This window comes from Coenobita brevimanus, chromosome 113 (assembly GCF_032717465.1).
Source record: "Coenobita brevimanus isolate Jiangsu-jjx chromosome 113, ASM3271746v2, whole genome shotgun sequence".
NCBI lineage: Eukaryota > Metazoa > Arthropoda > Malacostraca > Decapoda > Coenobitidae > Coenobita > Coenobita brevimanus.
In genome coordinates, this window is record NC_137066.1 from 4,240,192 (window position 1) to 4,244,658 (window position 4,467).

At 43.7% G+C, this 4,467-nt stretch overlaps 1 non-coding gene across 1 annotated transcript; it reads right to left on the reverse strand.

Annotated features, from left to right (window-relative positions):
- Window positions 1-4,016: 4,016 nt before the first annotated feature.
- LOC145418342 (5S ribosomal RNA) lies at window positions 4,017-4,135 on the reverse strand. The gene has a single exon (XR_013900680.1). It is a non-coding gene; the product is annotated as a 5S ribosomal RNA (ribosomal RNA).
- Window positions 4,136-4,467: the final 332 nt, after the last annotated feature.

Genomic DNA, 4,467 nt, shown 5'->3' on the forward strand with positions numbered 1-4,467 from the left:
CCCAGTTATTTTTATTTTTATTTTTATTTTTATGTGGGGAAGAAGGAACCAAAGGCAATGAGCCCGCAAAACTGTTCCTTCCAAGAGAAAAACAAAATACAAGAGAGAGCCAAATTCAAGATCCATTCATTTCGAGATGCCTGGACACACTGCATTTGAAAAACTGGAGATCATAGGCAGCAGGAAATAGAGACAGAAGAAGACAGATCCAGACTTGACCTGTTGCATAAATGAAGGACTGGGAGTAACGGTTAACTCTTGCATTAGAGAGTTGGACAGAAAAGGGGTGAGAGTTTGCTGCTAGACGGGTGCTACGCGCCCGTCGTAGAAGTGGAGGAATGCATGCAGACAGTTCAGAGGAACAGTGACCATTGAAGTAGCGATAGAAAAGAGGTAAAGATGCAACACTGCGGCGAAAAGACAGAGGTTGAAGGAAGTCAGTAAGAGGGGGAGAGTTAATGAGACGAAAAGCCTTTGACTCCACCCTATTGAGAAGAGCTGTATGTGGGGAGCCTCACCACACATGAGAGTTGTACTCCACACAGGGGCGGATAAAATCCCTGTATAGAGTCAACAATTGTGCAGGGGCAAAGAAGGAACGGAGTCGGCTTAGCACACCCAATCTTTTGGAAGCAGATTTTAAAAGAGATGTAATATGATCTTTCCAAGACAAGTCCCAAGCAAATGAAACCCCAAGCATGTTCAAGGATGATGCAGGATTAAGTTGAGTATTATTAAACATAAGTGGGTATACCTGTGGAAGATTTTGTTGGGTTGATAGGTGCAAAAACTGAGTGTTTGATGCATTAAAAACAACCAGATTATTTTTACCCCAGTCAGAGATATGAGCCAAGTCAGACATTAGGTTTGCCATAGCCTCATCCCTTGCCTGTTGAAGTAACTGCTGAGATGGACGTTGTGGGAATCGAATGGAAAGGTGAAAGGTGGAGTCATCAGCGTATGAGTGGATAGGGTTAGATGTACAGCTTAGAAGTCATTGATGAATAAAAGGAAGAGAGTTGGTGATAGGACAGAGCCCTGAGGAACACCACTGTTAATAGATCTAGGAGAAGAACAATAGCCGTCTACAACAGCTGCTATAGAACGACCAGAAAGGAAGCTAGAGATGAAGGCACAGATAGAAGGATAGAAACCGTACGAGGGCAGTTTGGAAATTAAAGATTTATGCCAGACTCGATCGAAAGCCTTTGAGATGTCAAGTGCAATGGCAAAGCTTTCGCCAAAGTCCCGAAAGGAGGATGACCAGGAGTCTGAAAGGTAGGTGAGAAGATCGCCTGTGGAGCGTCCCTGACGGAACCCATACTGACGATCAGAAAGAAGGTTGTGATAGGAAAGATGCTTTAAAATTTTTCTATTAAGAATAGACTCAAAAACTTTTGAGATACAGGATGTTAAAGCAACTGGACGATAGTGAGAGGGTTGGGAATGGTCACCCTTCTTTGGGACCGGCTGAATGAGAGCAAACTTCCAGCAAGAAGGAAAGGTACAAGTTGACAGACAAAGGCGAAAGAGTTTGCCGAGGCAGGGTGTAAGCACAGAAGCACAGATCTTGAGAACAACAGGAGGGACTCCATCAGGCCCATATGCCTTATTAGTACTGAGGCCAGCAATGGCAGAAAATACATCAGCTGAAGAAACTTTAATGTTAGCCATGAGGAAGTCAGAGGGGGGAAGTGATGGAGGAATAGCACCGGAATCGTCTAAGTTGGAATTGGAGGAGAGAGTCTGAGCGAAGAGATCTGCTTTATCAGTAGAAGAAATAGCTACAGAGCCATCAGAGTAGAAAAGAGGAGGGAAGGATGATGAGGTAAAGTTGTTAGAAAGGTTTTTTACAAGGTGCCAGAAGGAGCGAGAAGAGTTCGAGTTAGAGAGTTGAGAGCATTTTGTACGGATGAAATCATTTTTAGCAGAGCGAAGAACAGACTTAGCACGATTCCGAGCAGAAATGTATAAAAGATTTGATTCAGGGGTGGGTTGGCTCCGGTACCTTTTGTAGGCCCTTTCCTTGTTGCGGACAGCATTAGAACAAGTGTGTTGGCTGTAATGGTTTCTACCTGTCTGCCTGCCTAGCTCTCTGTTTTTCTGGTACTTATCAGCCTATTATAATACACCATCATCATCATTTTCGGGTTTTTCTCCACTGTAAGACATATCTCTGCTAACTTTCTCCACTCTGACGTATTTGTTGTTACGATATGTTAGTGTGGTTGTGTTCCTGGGTGGCTGTGGTACTTATCTGTGGGAGAAGAAGAGGAAGTCTGGGAATTAGGTAACTGTGGTATTGGAACGTAGATGTGAGTGTGCGTTGGATTAGCGTGAGTTCCTGAAAAGTCCGTGTGCAGGTGCGTGTAAAGGGAGTGGATTTTTAACGAATGTGTGTGTGTGTGTGTGTGTGTGTGTGTGTGTGTGTGTGTGTGTGTGTGTGTGTGTGTGTGTGTGTGTGTGTGTGTGTGTGTGTGTGTGTGTGTGTGTATGTGTGTGTGTATGTGTGTGTGTGTGTGTGTGTGTGTGTGTGTGTGTGTGTGTGTGTGTGTGTGTGTGTGTGTGTGTGTGTGTGTGTGTGAGTGTGTGTTTGCTGCACATAGAAGAGTCCGTGTGAGGATTTTTTTTTTATTCCGTCGAAGCATGTTGATCATTAAAGATAAGTACGTGAACGGAGAAGACAATGTAGGAAATTCTATCCGTAACAGGTTGACTTACATAGTTTACAGCAGCTGTTCTCAGCCTTTTTCGGGTCGCGCCCCCTTAGCTTTGCCCCCCCCCCATTTACTGCAGTCATCTTTAGATTCAAGTGGACGTTAACCCATTTTAATACAGGCTGAATTAGTTCTTCTCATGCAGTCCAACGTCTTCCTTTTCGGGAGACTGGGTTGGGGGGGGGAGGTGAGGGACTTTTATAAAACCAGGCAATGGCACCGCCAGGTATGGTGCCACCGCATGAAGGTATCCTCTTCTGCACCTACCTAGTTCACAAAGGACAAACGAGAATCCTGCTTTGTATTAATTAAACCAAAACGAATACATAACAACAATAAAATAGTACAAAACACATTTATTCTTTTGATATCGATGGTTTGTTGCTGATTGGCCACAGAGGACAATGCACATCAGTAGAGTATTCAGATTTTTTTTACATTTCATCCTGAGGGGAAGCAACGCGGAATTTTATATCCCACAGATATACTTGATCGTGAACACCACTGGATCATGACACTGACACGAGAGGAATCATAAACACCACCAAGTGGACAGAAACATCACCAGGTGTTTATAAATACCACCACATGGTCATAAACCCCACCTCATGGTTGTAGACACCACCACATGTTTTCAAACACCACCACATGGTCATTAACCCCACCTCATGGCTATAAACACCACCTCAAGTCACAAGCACAACTATGGTCATAAACAGTAGCTCATAACAATTAGTACCACTACGTGGTCGTATTCATCACATTGTCAAAGACATCACCTTCTAATCATGGTCATCAGCACTACCAAATGGTCATAAAGCATCACCACTTGGTTATTAACACTGTCACACTGTGCAAAACACTGACTCTGTCATAAACATCAATGCAACACATGCATGTTCATTACCATAACTTCAACAATATGGTCGTAAAATTACACCTCACAGTCTCAAACATTAAACCAGTAAATATAAGCTCGTCATCTCATTAATACTTCTCAATTTTCCTTCTTGTTACGAAAGACAGACCGATTTGAATTCCATCAGTTTCCTGACGTACCGACAGTTATTATTGTTTGGTTCACTTAATTAGGTATCAGTCACAAACAAATATGCGAGTGCGAGACACTGGAAGCTGTCACCTTTGCACATGGCGAGCGGCTTGCATTTGAAATTTTTTCATTCATTCATTGCCAGACGCCATGTATCCCAAACGGGGTGGCCAAGGGCTTAGAGTTAATTGTTTTACAGGGAGGGGCACTAATCCTCCACCAACCCCACTTGACACGTCGGGAGAACGAGCCAACAGCATCTGGTGTTCCCAGGCGGTCACCCATCCAAGTACTAACCAGACCCAACGTTGCTTAACTTTGCTGATCGCACGGGAAGCGGTGTACTCAACGTGGTATGACCGTTGCATGCGGGGATTCGAACCAGCGCTTTCAACTGCGTGAGTACAGCAGCTTACCAAGTGAGCCATTTAGACATTAACTGGCAAAGCAGATGTGCAGACTTCGAACAAAGCACATTATAATGTTCCAATTTTATTAAACGGCGTGCGATACATCCGATAGTATGATATCCCTGGTATCGGTATCATTACCTCGATAAAACCAGAGTAGAAAAAACAAATGCATGAGCGACGAGGCGACTAAGTAAGAAAGAAATCAACTCCAGGTGTGTGTACGTACAAAGAAACATGAGGTTTAAAGGATGGAGAACAGACAACGTGAACAATGATTTTATACCAA